Genomic DNA, 16202 nt, shown 5'->3' with positions numbered 1-16202 from the left:
CAGTAATGGGAAGTCCATTAGCTCCTCACTCTGCTCCTCTGTGAAATGCCTATGGTAACAGCTGGCGTGCCTGTTTGACAGAGCTGAGAGTCTCTGATGAGTGAATGTATGGAAGGTGATTTACAAACCTTAAGTCAGCACTTTATCAGTGTGAGCAGTCATTATTATACCTAGTTAAAAATGGGGTGAATTTCCCCCTTGGTGTTTTTGGCCTGTCTTGTTAGGGGCATCAATAAAATCCAGCAAATTTAACCAATGTTATTAAGTGCCTACTGTCTGGAGCTGGAGTAATCGGGAAGACCCGAGTTCAGATTCTACCTTTGACACATCCTTCTGACCTTGGGCAAATCACTTTACCTCTTAGTGCTACAGGTAGCTCTTCTAAGACCATGGTTAGTGAGAAGGTGCTGACTCAAAGTAGTGGAGGGAATCTTCTTACTGAGAATTCCTTGTACCAGTGAAATCACAAATCCAGCCAACCCTTCACCCTCCCCTTCCAATCCATTTGTTGTTGGGAGAGAGGTGCGGAGATGGGAAGGGCTTAGGGGAAATACAACATAAATAGGATATAAGGTAGAGGTCCAAAGAAACATCTCAAGTGCTCTAGTGAAATTTCAGGAGAGAAGGAAGGGCTTCTTTTTCTCCAGCTAAAGCTCCATGGAGGTGGTGATACCTCAGCTGGACTAAGCTGGGAGAGGAGGTTTGTAGTAGCTAGAGAGAGTGGGCAGAGAGTAATTAAGCCAGACTGATCCGGACAGTTGGAGAGAAATCCATTAATCTAGAGGGAGATCAGGAAACAGTGCCAGTCTAGGTGGGCTGGAGTTATCGAATCAGGCTGGGGAAAAAGAGGTGGAGGCCAGATTTTGGAGGACATTAGATGTTGGAATGAGCAGTTTATGTTTCCTCTCAGGGGGAACTAAGAGCTACCAAAGGTGTTTTAAACGGGACATATCTGGATGTGAGGAGCAATATCTTTTGATGGTAGTTTCAAGGCTAGATTAGAGAGGGTGGAAGCTGGAGGCAGGGAGGCTGGTCAGATGGAATCATCAAATGGACTCACTCATCCCTTCAGCAAATATTTATTGATGCCATCTGGGATGCAAATATTTATTGGCTACAAAGATGTGGTAGGCACCGCCTGCTCTCTAGGGGAACTGGAGGAAACAGGCTTTGTGGAGGATTATCCTGGCACATGTCCTCTGGGGGCAGAAAAGTCTGTTCCTACTTAAAGGAGTGAGGGCACTGGAGTCCAGGGCACCAAGACCTTGGTTAAGACTTTGCTTGTTTCTGCATGTCAGTTTCCTCTTCTTAAAATGGGGGTGAGATGGCTGGACTTGTGGTCTGTAGAGCTCCATCTTGAAATTCTGGGATCCCAAGCTAGTCAAGAAGCTGTTTGTGGAAGGATGAGAGGTTGGGGTCTTTTTGCTTTCCTTTGTACCCCTACTACTTAGCACAGGGTCTGGGACTACATACTGAGTGCTTAATAACTGCATATTTGTGTGACCATCAGTACAAGGGTATGTTGTTTTTGTGTGTGTGTGTGTGTGTGTGTGTGTGTGTATGTGTGTGTATGTATGCATGTGTGTGTGTGTGAGTGATCATGTGCTAGGAGAAGTCAGTAATTCCAAGCACAAATTAAAAGTGTGGAACTGTGTATTTTGAAAAGGATCCTGTCTGGTGACATGGGTTTTTAAAAAGATTTTTCTTTTGCCGCTGGGATTCTCTAAGGTAATTGTGATACAAATTTGATATTGAAAGAAAATCCTGAAAAACAAAATACTAAATAAGTAATTTTTAAAGAAAAGAAGGAAATCCCCCAAACTGTAAACACAGCGTAGGTCAGGGGATTAGGCAGAGGAGAGACTGAAGATTTGATGTTTACCATTTGAGAAACATGATTATTATAGTTTTAAAAGAACTTTCTGTAGATCCCTGTTGCTTCTAGGGGAAAAAATCCCAAACTGCTTAGCTTGATCCTTAAAGCCCTTCACAACTTTTCTCTAGCTTACTCTTCCAGGCCAATTTAACATCATTTCCCTTTATGAATTCTACTCTTGAGCAAACTGGGTTCCCCTGAGCTCAGCATTCTATCTCCTATCTCCGTGCCTTTGCATAGTTCCCTGCTGAGGCTTGGGATGCCTTCACTGCACTCCTTTGCCTGTTCCTTAAGTCTGAGCCTTTCTATGGGATATATTTTCTGAACCCTCTCCGCTTCTTCTCTCCCTGCTCATGTTATTATTATCCATATACTTAGCTATTTACATGTGGGTTTTCTGATCATGATTCTTTTGCAGTTTATTGAAGATTGGTAAGGCTGACCCTCATGTGTGGGTTGGTGGCCAGAGGATAACTCTGGAGGTACCTGGCTCCAGCTATCTGGTGCCCCCAATCAGCCACTGAGCCTTCTAGAGGACTCTTCTGGCCTGGTCTTAGGGAGAAGGTCACTGGGATCAGTTTCTCACCAAATTTTGTTTGTCATTGAGTCAGTCAGTCAACAAACATTTATTAAGTGCCTGCTGTGTGCCAGGCACTGGGCCATGTGCCAGGGAAATGAAGAAAGACAAAAGACAGTCCCTGTCTTCAATGAACTCCAAGTCTAATGGGGCATGTTAAATGTTTGATTCCCTATCTCAGCCTCATGCCATAACTAAGGGTCTACTTTTTTATTTTATTTTATTTTGGCTGGATCAAGGAGTTTATTAGCGTAGGAAACTCATATTGGAAACTCCCTCCACTGATCAACATCTGCAGTTCATCTGTAACTTCATTCTCTGGGATCAAGTGACTTGCCCAGGGTGTCACACAGCCAGTATAGATCAGAGACAGGACTCAAACACAGATCTTCCTACTATAAGGCTCAACTCTTTATCTTCTCCTCTCATAATCATTTTTTTTTAATTGCCTCTTTTCTCTTTCAGTTCTCTTGCTCTGGAGATTGGCAATAATTAGTCTGGGGCTTGAAAAATGCCCCTGACATTTTATGTGTTCGCTTATCTAATCTTGGCTCCTGAGAATGTGGTCTGTTTTTCTCTCAGCTCAGAACACACGTCTGTGGGTTGCTACGGAAGGTTATGGGTATGAACACTCGTGAGTGTCCCTTGAACACCTTCTTGGGCCCCTCAGGCTGTGTTGGAAGCTTGTTTATTTCTGATTTATTCAGAAGCTGTCGTGTGTAGTGTGTGCATGCATGAGTGTGCTTGAAAGCGTGTGTGTGTTGGGTGAGGAGAGTGTTGGGACTGCCAGTCTCCTGGAAACAGATGGTGGGAGATAACTGTTCTTTCCATCCTGAGCCTGCTTGGTGAGTCTTTTAACCTATATCTCCTGGCTCTTGGGGGCCGAGCCAACCTTCCAGTTAAGGTTTTGAAAGACTCCAGATATCGCTGAACTCTCACCTCAAGCTAGGTTGAACCGGTCCCAAGTACCACTCATTCCCACATGGGCAGGACTTGGACGTTTATAGGTCATTTGCTTCACAATGAACAGATTTAGGGACTGTGCACATTAGTTCCCCCTCTAGAATGTAAACTTGAGGGCAGGAAGGACAAGTATTGAAGTGCCCACTATGTGCCAGTCCCTGTGAAAGGCACTGGGGGTTCAGAGACAAAAATGACAGTCCCTGTCCTCAAAGAGCTTACACCCTACTGGAAGTGGAAGGAGTACAATATGTATACAAATAAATATAGTACAAGGACAATGAGATGGAAAAGACTGGGCTCACTGTTGGATGTGGAGGGTGCAGAAATCAGGGAAAGATCCCCAGAGGTGGCATTGTTGCAGAGGCAGATTTAAGCTTCTGTGAGGACAAACTTCCTAACAGAGCTATTAAAAAAATGGATAATGAGTTCCCCATCACTGTAGGTGTTTAAGCACAGACTGCATGATCTGGGAGGGAGGGATATCATAGGGGGAATTCTTGTTGAGGTTGAACTGGATTGCGTCAGATTTTTTCTGACTCTAAGATTCTGTGGTATGCTGTGTGTAAAGGAGAGTGAGAGTTTCTAGGTTGTTGTGTCAGAAAGGAGCACCAAAGGGAGATTGATGGTGAGAGGGTGTCTTAATCTCTGGGTGATACATAGGTTAAGTATAGTTGGTGATTATGTGGGTGGGTGTGTACACAGCAACTGGGGCCAGGCTAGGGTCAGCTTCCCAGTTGGGTTGGAGGTGTGGCATAGATGTTAAGGATGGAATGGGATGAACGCAAAAGCTCATGACCCTGAGCTAGAGCCAGCAGAGGATTCTGGGAAAGAGCAGTGGGATTCTGGGAAAGACAAGTGGAATTCTGCTGGGATGCTGGAGAGGGGAAGTCACACAGCAGCAGCTCTTGGCCCAAGATGACACTCGTATCATGTGGTGTGAGTTGATCCTTAGAGAAACAAGGTTTATTGGCTCAGTAAGCCGAAAGCCAGCCAGCTGAGTTTACTTATCAGACTTCCTTTACACTAATAAGATGTGGTGTAACCTTTGTGTTCTCAAATTAGAGAGGCACTTAGTTGGCACAATGGATTGTGTGCTGGACCTGGAGTCAATGAGACCTGAGTTCAAATGCCGTCTCTGACACTCGTTAGCTGTGTGACCATAGACAAGTTACCTGAACCTCGGTTTCCTCACATGTAAAATGGGGCTGATGGGAGCACCTACCTCTAGAGCTGTGAGACTCAAATGAGCTAGTGTATATAAGGCACCTAACTTTAAAATGATAGATAAGTATCAGTGGTTGCTGTTGTTTTTATTAAGTACTTAATACCTATTTTTGGACATTTTTAATGGATTAATTTTTTTCTTTGTGAATATGTATCCTTTTTATAAAGCTCACTAGGATGTAAGAGTGTATAGCAAAGGGAGAGGGGAGGTGAGCCCTCCAATGAGGGTATCCAGCAGTGATGGCAATCATTTGAGGGTCCAGGAACAGACCTCCAAGTGATAGTAGCCTAGAATGTTTTTCTTCTTCACGTTTTCATCTTGACATTCTTAGCTTCCTTTAAGAATGACTTTGAACAAATTAGTCATTTTGACTATTATAAATATAAACATATTGATTATCATATCAATAAAAAATTAAAAATATAAATAAAAAGTATTATCAATACCCAAATTAACTATAAAGGACATGCAAAGAAAGATGCTATCTGTATCGAGAAAGAACTGATAAAGAGAAATACATACAGAATAATTTGTAACTATGTATGTGCGTGTGTATTTCTGTATTTGTGTCTAACACTAGTCAGCTCTAGGGTTGGGGGGGAGAAAAAAAAGGGAAAAAAGAAATGTACATGATAACTTTATTATATATTTAAAGGAATAGCAAATCGTACATAATACACTTGCAGTTTTATGTGCAATCATCCTTTTTTATTATACTGTGTTATGGAAGGGCTTGGTTTATTCCATAAATTAAAAAAAAAAATTTTCAGTTTTTCCTTTGGGCTCAGTGCCTGCTGGAACCCCACCCATCCTGATCTCCCGCACTTCCTTCCCACTTCATTACTTTGTATTGATTTTAAATATTTTAAAATTTCCTTTATCTGCATACATGTGTCCTTCTCCCTTCCCTCCCTCAGGAACATTTTTCTTTCTGTCTGCGTCCCCAGTGCCTAGCTTGGTATATAGTAGGCACTCAATAAATGCCTTTCAAATAACTAAATGAATGAATGAACGGAACAGCAGAGTCCAGATCTGGCTTCCCAGGGAGGCCAGGTTTTTGGCTGGGTCTTGGGGCCATGTCCTCATGGGCATGTTGGCCCTTCATCTTCGCCCAGAGATCTGATTACTCAGAAGTGGTTTAATAAAGCAGAATGACGACTGGATTTATTTGGAGGAAATGGCTTTAGTTTCTCAGTGAGCGGACTGTGGACTCCTTCTGTTTTGATTTTCTTCCTGACCTAGCACCCTGCTGTATGGTACCACAGAATTAACTTGGCCCTAGCCCTGTGGAATTTGTGACCATTTGAGTCTGGGCTGGGCTGGGCGTGCAATTACCTTTGTACTGTTTATGAAGGGTTTGCAAAGTAAATTAACCAAGTGAGCTACTTACTAAAGGTTGAAGCTTACTGAGAAAGTGAGTTTGCAGGGGTAATTACCAAAGCTCTTTGCCTGTCTGTCTTCTTCCAGCCTCCTCACCTTTGTCCTTGGTGTGGCCCAGTTGTCATTTTTGCACAGGAGAATTGGTGTGTTTTACCTGGTAGTTCTTTCTCTACCAACCTGCTATAAACACTTCAGCTTTCCCACTTCTGGAGAAAAAGACTCATTTTCTTCCTTCTCTCTGACCTGGGCTTTTGCTGAGGCTAAAGGTATCTGGAAGAAGTCTGTTGACTTCCTCTCAGAATCATGTTGAATGCATTAATAGAAAACACAAAATTATAAAGGGAGCCATTTAATCAACAGTCTCAAAACATTGAAAAACAAGTTTATGGAGCCTGGTTAAGAAGCCTTGCTCTGGATCCTTAAAACAAACAACCAAAGAAAAACCAAAACAGCAGAAATAAGATGCCTCAAAAACCTACAACCACGTGTCTTCAGAACACGGGGGGAAATAATCTATTCCTTTTAAAAAAATACATTTCTCATTGACATCTTTTTATTTTTTACATCACCTGCATAGCTAACTACATCTCATATAGTCTCCTCTCCAAAGAACTGACCCTTATAACAAAAAATAAAAAAAGGGAAGGAAAGTGTAGCCAAGCTAGCCTGCACATGGAAAAAATCTGGCATGTGCAGTGTTCCACACCCGTAGTCCCCCACTTCAGCAGGGCAGTGAAAGGAGGCACCTTTTCCTGTGTCTTGGAGCCAAGTGAATGAGATGGAAAATGATTGTGTTCTAAGAAGTCATGACAGAGAATCAGGGAAAGTTCTTTATGAACTGATGAAAAGTGGAGGGAGCAAAGTCTGGAAAACAGTATCATCAAGGACTACAATAATGTAATGGAAGAAACAAAAGAAGTGGGATGGTTTGTAATATTAATGATCCAACTTAGCCCTGAAGAGGAAGGGACAAAATGTACCTCTTGTCTTTCTTTGCCTCGTGGGGGACTGTGGGTCTGCAACATTCCATCAACCTTGGTTGAGGCATTGTTAATTTTGCTTTTTTCCTTTATTTTTTTTATTCATTGTTACAATGGATAGTTTTTTAGGGAAGAAGAGGATTATATTCAGAAATGAAAGTGACATAAAAACAAAAGATAGAAATAACTTTTTTTTTTAATGATAAGACTTGAACTAGCTTATCTCTTCTTCCAGCTCGTAACTCCCATGGTTCTGTGAGGTTTTATGGGAATGAAGGAACATGGGTGATGATAGGAAATCCCAGAATTTCAGAGCTGGACCTCGATCATTTAGACCAATTTGTACCTAAAAGGAATCCCCACCTTCACGTGACTGACAGTTGTTCTCATTGCAGTCTTTGCATGAAGATCACTGATGAAGGGGAGGCCACTGCTTTCCAGCCCATTTTCACTTTTGTACAGCTCCAATCATTAGGAAAATTTTTCTCACTCTGAGTCTAAATTGGCTTCTTTATAAAGCCACTGCCCCTGATTCTGCCCTCAGGGGCCCACCAGAACAAGCCTAATCCTTCCTTGACCTTACAAAGAGGGATGAGGAATTCCTGAGTGTTTCCATCAACCTGTATTGGAGCAAAATGATCCTGTCCTAGAACTGAGTGCTTCAAGGACCTCAGAGTTTATCTGATATTATTTCCTCATTTTTAGAGATTGGGAAGCCAAAAGAAAGGGGAAGTAGCTTGCCCAAGGTCTCACAGGTTGTTTGGAGCAGAGCTGGGATTTGAACTCATGTCTTCCGATTTCTAGACCTGTGCTCTTTTTGCTATACCACTTAATAATATATACTAGGGGCTTCTCTGCTAGTCCCTTTTACTCCCTCTGAAGAGAACTGTCAGCTGAAATGCAGATGCAGAAAACTGATGCAGAAATCTCCAATCCGAAGCTCGGCCTTCATGACTTTAAGAGTTACAAGGTCCTCTGGGGCCACCGTGGGAAAAGTGAGGTTGGGGAAGCTGTCCCGTACCCAGCATGCCGTGGACGTCAGCCTGGCCTGTGACTCACAGCTCCCATGGCCCAGTGGGATTATCAGTTACATTCTTGGGTAAACAGTGAGGAAGTTAGCCAGTACTTCCATATGGAAAGCTCCAGGTTTCCCTGGAGGTTAGTAACTCACACTTTAGGGAGTTTTCCCATCTTCATGTAAACTTTGGGGGAGAGAATTCCCTTACCTGGTTTATAAGCCCTTAGCCTCTGTCCAGGGTGGTGTTGGAAAATAGGAAGAGAGGGACTTTCTTTTCTTTTTTTTTGGAGACAATTAGGGTTAGGTGACTCATCCAGGGTCACACAGCTTATGAGTGTCTGAGGTCAGATTTGAACTAAGGTCCCCCTAACTTCAAGGCCAGTGCTCTATCCACTGCACCAACTAGCTGCCCCTAACAGATGGATTTTCTAATATATTTATATCCATCAAATAATCAGCAAGTACTTATTAAACATATTTTGTGTGCTAGGCATTTTGCTAATCTCTGGGGATACAAAGAAATGAAACAGGCTCTTCCCTCAAAGAGTTTCCATTTTGTTGGAATGGAAACTACAGAAATCTATAAATGTAAGTATCGACAAAAATAGCAGCAGTGCAAATACAAGGTAGTTTGAGGGGAGTGAGAGTAGGTGGGGGGTCAGGAAATGGGGGCTCATGGATGAGGGGTGACGTTTGAGAACCAAATGTGCTCACATCTGCATCGAGGAACTGTGTCTTTTCCTCCCTGACCATCGACTCAGGAGATGGGAGAATTGAAATTATTCCAGACTTCATTATTAATAAAGAAAATGGTAATGAATGGTTCACATTTCTTCTATGCTTCAAGGTTTACAAACCATTTTGCTTATAAGTGTCCCCATAAGGTAAATAAGGTTGTCCCCATTTTATAGATGATAAAACTGAGAGCGGGCAAATGTATAAGAGCCAGATTTCAAATCCAGATCTCCTGACTCTAATTCTAGTGCTTGATTCATGACAAGGAAGGGAGGTGGCACAGTGGATAGAGCATTGGACCTACAGTCAGAGACCTGGATTCAAATCCTACCTCAGACACTTAGCAGGAAGACGCTGAGCAAATCTTTTAACCTCTCTAACTTCAGTTTCTTCCTCTGTAAAATGTAAAAGCACCTACCTTACAGGGTTGTTGTGAGGATAAAAAGGAGAAAGTATTTGTAAAGTGCTTTTAAAGCTCCATATAAATGCTAGCTTTCACTTCAGGGGCTGTCTGTAGGTCAATGTCAGTTGATTGTCAGTTGATTGTGAGCTAGGAGATCTTCAGAAATTAGAATCTGGTCCACATTTGAAGTGCTGTAGCCCAATAAGTGTATGGAAGGGAGCTATCCTTTCTTTTTAAAGGGACAAATATGGCTGGAAGCCATACTCATGAGATAGCTGTGGTCCTTGCTCCTCCTGAGAAGGATTTGTCCAAACTTGAACTTAAATTTTTCCTAGGCAAGGCTTCCTCCCCTCTCCCCATTCCCCACCTTGCCCTATCCCAGGCAATGCTAGGAGCCGCTGGGTAAAGTGTAGAGCAGCTTCCTGCTTAGGAACCTAGGGAATCCTTACTTTTATCCAAAATTCTCATTTTATAAATGGGAAAATGTAATACTCTGAGGAGAAAGGGGCTTGTCCAACGTCACACAGTGAGCTAGCGGCAGGTATGAAATCTGGAAAACAACATAGAGACCAAACCCTTAAACCAAACCCTTTCATCTTACTGATTTGTAAACTGAGGCCAGTGAAATGAAGAGATCAGTTGAGGTCACTGAGTGAGTCAGGGGCAGAGCAGTCTCTCTCCTTAGTCCAGGCTGCTTTCCCCAGCCCCATGAAAGAAGGTTCCCAAGGAATCAGGGAATGTGCACATGATGGGTCCCCCTGCTCTTCTTGCTGAGGGGAACTTGCACTTTGGCCCAGCCTTTTCAGTCTCACCAGCCCTCTTGGCTCCACTTCCAAGGAGGCTCGAAGATTCTTCAGTCGAATTTTCACACACACCCCCATACACACCCTGTCATTTGCTTGTGGGTTTGTCGCAGGGACTCAGCAGCGTAGGCCGTGCCAGGACCGAAGTCGACGGGCGGTTTGACCTGCTGCACGAGCCCTGGCATGGGCTTGCTGGCTGTGTTTCCAGCCCTCGTTCAGAGGCTGTCAGATGCTTCTGGATGACTGGGAGGCAGCATGGGACAGGGCTTAGGAGGCCTGGTCCAAAGCCTTACTTCTGTCATTGACTCCTGGGGTGACCTTGGACAAGTCAAGGGTCTCATAAATGGAAGGAGGAGACCTTGGGGCAGTGTAAACCAACCAGTACCTGGGTAGGATTCTTCTGTACAACATCCCTGGCAAGTGGCCTCCAATCTTTGCCTAAGGATCTCCAGTGAAAGAAAGCCCACTCCCTCCCACGGAAGGCGGCAGCTCATTCTACTGTTGGACAGCTCTAATTGTTAGTAAGTTTTTCCTTATGTTTAGCCAAAATCTGGCCTCCTGCCACTTACACCCATTTCTCCTAGTTCTGCCCTTTGAGGCCAAGCAGAATGAATGTAATCTCCCTTCCCCAGCCCTTCAAGTACTTGAAGACAGCTCTCGGGATTCCTGCCCCCCAAATACCCCAACTAGGTCTTCTCTTCTCCAGGATAGATATATCATGTCAACCAACATTTATTAATTATCCGCTGTGTACTGGGCATGATGCTAGCACTGAAAAAAAATACACTTCCTCAGTTCCTTCAAATTTTACTTCCAGGGCATAATTTCAAGACCCTCTACCATCCTGTTTTCTCTTTTCCATTTGCTTTTCAGCTTATCATTGTCCTTCCTAGAAATGGCCTTCAGAATTGAGTGCAGCTCTCAATATGTGATCTGGGCAGGATAGAGGGTTTTCCCATCCCTCTGATTATATCCTCCTGATGGGGAAAGATAGCCATGCCCCCTGTGTAAGGTGATCATTGCCAGGTGGTAAGCCAGCCCTTCTTGTAGAATGGAGCTAGCCCTGGCGGCCCATTCTTTACTGTTCATACCTTGAAGATAGAGCCTGCCTTGTCCTCTGAACCACAGGACACTGGAAATGTTAGAGTTGGATGGGATTGCTTTCATCTTACAGTGGATAAACACAGGATTCAGAGAGAAGATTCTTAGAGTCACAGCTAGAAGTCGGCACTATAATCCAGGCTTGCTATGGTTCGAGGCTCTATTTGCTATACCATATGTTTTTGCCTTGCCTTCCTCCACCCCATCAGGGAAACCTCACATGGGTGTTAAGTATTTGTTGGATAAATGGAAGCAGACCCATAAGTACTGTGGAATAAACAGGACTTTGCCCCTGGATGCCCAGTTTAGAGGGTATTTGAAATTCTTAGTGTTGGAGAAACAACAGAAATTGTTAGCACTTAGTTCACAAGATAGGAAGCTCCTAAGGGATGAGTTGAGGTGAGCTTCTGCGCTTGCAGGACAATGCCATCAGCAGCATCAGCCTTGCCCTTGCATCCCTGTGTCCCTGTATTGTGTGGTGCCTTGTTTCTTGCCTTCATGCTTGCCCCAGGCACAAAGGTTCCTTATTAAAGCTCTGAATCAATCCGTGTACCAGTTTTTTCCAAGGATGCCCTTTATTCCTCTATCTCTGCTTTCCAGCACTGGCTGCTTATAGCTTTTACTGTGCCTCCTTCTCTTGCCTGGCTCAATTGTATCAGAGGTTTAATTCTTTCTCTCCCCCCACCTCTCCGTGGGGCTGTTCCTTTGCACAATGGCCACAGACTTGACTTCTGCCAAATGTCCTGTGGTCCTGTGACGTTATTGGAGTGTTGCCCTCATGGGCACTAGGAGGGTGGTGCATTAGCCCATGTCGCAGAATCTCAGAGCCATCTTCTGAAAAGCTTATGTCTGAAGACTTCTTAGATGGAAGTGTGAATGCCTCCCTTTCCTGGGGAAAACATCCTATATGGGTCATCCATCCATTAGCACATCCCTCCATCTATCTTCTTCTCCATCTTCCTACCTGTCCTAAGTGAGAATGAAGTACCTGGACTTTCTTCTACCACTCAGTGATCAAATTGTCAGAGCTGGGAAGAAATTTGGAACCCTAAAAGGAATATATTAAAAAAAAACAAAAAACCTTTGTATACCCTTTGACCCAGAAATACCACTATTAGGTTTGTTTCCCAAGGCAATTGGGGGAAAAGAAAAAGAACCCATATGTTCTAAAATATTTATAGCTGCTCTCTTTGTGGTGGCAAAGAACTTGGAATTGAGGGGATGCCTGTCAGTTGGGGAATGGTGGAACAAGCTGTGGTATATAATTGTGATGACATACTACTGTGCTGTAAGAAATAACGAGTAGGTTGATTTTAGAAAAACATGGAAAGACTTGCATGAAATAACGAAAAGTGAAACGAACAGAATCAGGAGAACGCTGTATACAGTAACAACAATATTGTTCAACGAACACCTGTGAACAGCCAAATTATTCTGAGTATTATAAACACTCAAGTCAACCACAAAGGACCTATCAAGGAAGATACTATCTACCTCCAGAGAAAAAACTGATAAATAGAATTTCCTACGGTATGGTTTTACATATATTTATAAATCTCTATCAAATGATGGTCTTCTCTAGAGGGGGGTAGAGAGGGAAAGAGGGAGGCTGTTTGGAATTTAAAATGTAAAAAAAAAAATTAAGTATTTTTAAAAAGACGGACTATAATGTAAACCAATCCCTTCATGGTATATATGGAGAAACTGAGGCCCAGGGAGGAGAAGAAATTTCCCCAAGGTCATACAGCGACTTGTTTTTTTAGTAGTAGGGCCAGAACTATACAACCCACATGTCTCGACTCTAGGGATGGAGTGTGTTCCATTCCTTTCCCCCTTCTCCTAAATCTTCTCAGTATAAATAACAGTTCCCTTCCCTTTTATCCTGTTCTCAGTGGGCATCCTTTCATTAAAGCCCTTCATCAAGGGGCTTTCTTTGTTTGAAGACCAAGATGACAAACTCCCATTGGTTTTCCTCTATCCCTGGACTGGCTGATTACCTTGAGAACTGGTCCTTTTTGCTGGAGGTCTGAGCAGCTGGCAGCCAGTTTAATGTTTCCTCTGGAAGGAACGGATTTTGGCAAGGGGTAGTTTTGTAAATATACTCTTCAAAGTGCAGTTTATGATGTAAGAATGGCCATTGTAAAAAACTTTCCACGCCTCCCCTCCTTTACTCCCCCCAGCTTCTGGGAGGAAAATCACTTGGTAAGTGGAGTCTATTATTAGTGGAATTGTTTGGGGAGTTCTCAGCTACATTATGAAGTTTGTAGAGGAACTCATTGTGTCCTGGAGGAAATTGTACGAAGCCCTTCTCAATCCCTAACAATAGGTGGTCAGAAGGTCGTTGACCGAATTTCCTAATTATCTTCTCTTTTTGTGTGGTAGCTCCCACTAGAGACTGGTGAATGAGCTGGTGAGTAGGCCTGGGGTGGGGTTAGGGGGGCAGGTCAGGGATACTAAGACTCTGGGCATAAGACAGTCTGAATATTGGATACTCAGCACCAAGTTGTGGCAGATGGAATGCTGTATCAGGAGTCAGGAGATCTGTTGCTTATTCTTTCTCTGATTTTGGACTTGATGCTCACCTTCTGTGGGCCTCAGTTTCTTCCTTTGTAAAGTGATGAGGCTGGACTAGATCAGGAATTCTTATACTGAGGTAGATGAATTTCAGGGGATCTGTGAACTTGGAAGGGAAGAAAATTCCATCTTTATTTTCAATTTAACATTTCCTTTAATTATTTTAAAAAGATTATTCTGAGCTGGAGGTCAGACTATCAAAGGGGTTTAGGACACACAAAAAAGGTCAGAAACTCCTAGACTTAAATGATTTATAAAATAAACGGGGGCAGGGAGTGGTGGTGGTAAGATGGCCTGTGAAATCCCTTTTAGCTCCTCCTCTAAGATCTGATGCCTTAGCAAAGTCCTTCCCAGCTAGAAATTCTCAGTTTCCTTCTTTGTGAAGTAAGGAAAAGAATACCTTCAGTATCTCTGGCAGCAAGCATTTATTAAGCACTTATTATATACTAGGCTCAGAGCTAAGACGAAAACATGGTCCTTGCCCTTAAAGAACTCCCATTCCAACAGGGGAGAACATATAACAAGAACAAAAAGAAATCGTATATTCAAGATTGTTGTTCAGCTGTTTTCAGTCATATCTGACTCTTTGTGACTCCATTTGGGGTTTTCTTGGCAAAGATCCTGGAGTGGTTTGCCATTTCCTTCTCTAGCTCATTTTATAAATGAGGAAACTGAGGCAATCAGGGTTAAATGACTTGCCCAGGGTCACATGGCTCTTAAGTGTCTGAGGCTGGATTTGAACTCAGGTGCTCCCAACTCTAAGCCCAGCGCTGTATATACTGCACTACCTAACTGCCCCACATTTAAGATAGAAACAGGTTAATCTCCATAGGAAGGTTAATCCCTGAAGGGAGGTACTAAGGTTTGACCAGGCCAGCCCTCCTGTTTGAAGATAGGGTTTGAGGTGAGTCTTGAAAAAGCCAAGGAAGCCCAGGTGAGAAGAGTGAGGAGAGAGCCAAAAGGTCCCTGTGCTTCTTAAAGGGCACAGTTAGGGGTGAGGGGGAGAATGTCAGATTCAGGGAGAAGAGGCCTATCCATCACTTTGCGTTTATGGGGACTCAGTTTCTTTCTCTGTAAAATTAGGAGATTGGATTAGTTGCCTTCGAGGTCCTTTCAGGCTCCAAGTCTATAAACCTTTGATTCCAGTCCAAATCCCTCATTTTATGGTTGAGGAAACTGGCTTTGCTTCCTTTTAATATGACTATGTAAACTCCCTAAAGGTCAGCTGTCATTATTATTGAGGCCATGTGGAGGTACTGTTTGACTCTGACTCAGGAAGTCACCACCTCTGACACTGGCTGGGTGACCATGGACAAGACACCTGAGCCTCGGGCCATTCTCCAAGATTATAAATTATCAATGGATTGTGAGTTCGTGTGGAAAGAGTTGTCCCATTGATAAAGTCACTCACCTTCAATATATTGACTCATTTGGTATCACTGCCTTATGAAATCAATAACATCTCCAGGCCTTTGTAAAATGGAGGTGATCATCCTTGCCTGGGTTGTGGGAATGCTCCAGTGGAGATAATTGGATAGGGAAGGCTTTTCAGGGCCATGGAAATGGGAGGGGTTATTATTACTGTGACTATGGAAATTGAGAATGATTCACATTTTTCTACTGCATTAAAGTTTACCAAATGCAAGAATGGTAACAATGGATGTTTGGATAAAGGTTCACAAACTCTGTCCCTGCTGCAAGCCCTGTGAGTGAGGTAAATAACATTAGTCTCCTTATTTTACAGATGAGGCATTCAGAGATTCAAACCAGTCATTACAGCAGGGACTCCAAGTTACGTTTCTGATTCTCTCCACAGTGTTCATCCCCTTGGCCCATGGAAGCTACATATGTAGGCAACTGTAATATGGGCATACCTCTTTTTCATCCCTCTTCAACGCACTTTTTTTTTTTAAACAAATTGAAGGTTCTTGGCAGCCCTGTGTCAAACAAGTCCATGGGTGCCATTTTTCCAGCAGCATGTGCTCACATAGTGTCTCTGTGTTACGTTTTGGTAATTCTCATAATATTTCAAACTTTTTCCTCAGTATCTTATCAGTTATGATGATCTGGGATCAGTGATCTTTGATGCTAATATTTGGGGTGTCATGAACCACGTCCATGTAAGACAGTGAACTTAATGGATAAAGGTTGTTTGTGTTCTGACTACTCCATTGACCTGCTCTGGCATTCCAGTCTCTTCCCCTCTCCTTAGGCCTTCCTCTTCTCTGAGACACAGTATTGAAATTTGGCCACTTGATAGCCCTACAATGGCCTCTCAGTGTTCAAATGAAAGGAAGAGTCAATTCTTTTGGCCAACTTCATGGTTGTCTTAGTTTGAATAATTACCACAGTCCCCCAAGCCTTTAGGAGGCACCACCCTGATCAGTCATCAGCCATCAACATCGAGGCAAGACCCTCTGCAGGCAAAAAGATTACAACTTGCTAAAAACTCAGATGATGGTTAACATTTTTTTTTAGCAATAAAGTATTTTTAATTAAGGTTTGTACCTTGGGGTTTTTTAAACATAACACTATTGCACACTTAATAGATTACAGTGTAGTGTAAA

At 43.0% G+C, this 16202-nt stretch overlaps 1 protein-coding gene across 4 annotated transcripts in view; it reads left to right on the top strand.

Moving 5' to 3' along the window:
* The window catches only part of INSR (insulin receptor), a 151396-nt gene that overhangs the window by 24191 nt on the left and 111003 nt on the right, over nt 1–16202 (top strand). The gene's annotated exons all lie outside the window — the stretch shown is intronic.

Source organism: Notamacropus eugenii, chromosome 4, assembly GCF_028372415.1.
Source record: "Notamacropus eugenii isolate mMacEug1 chromosome 4, mMacEug1.pri_v2, whole genome shotgun sequence".
Classification (NCBI taxonomy): domain Eukaryota; kingdom Metazoa; phylum Chordata; class Mammalia; order Diprotodontia; family Macropodidae; genus Notamacropus; species Notamacropus eugenii.
This window is presented reverse-complemented; position numbering and strand designations above follow the sequence as displayed.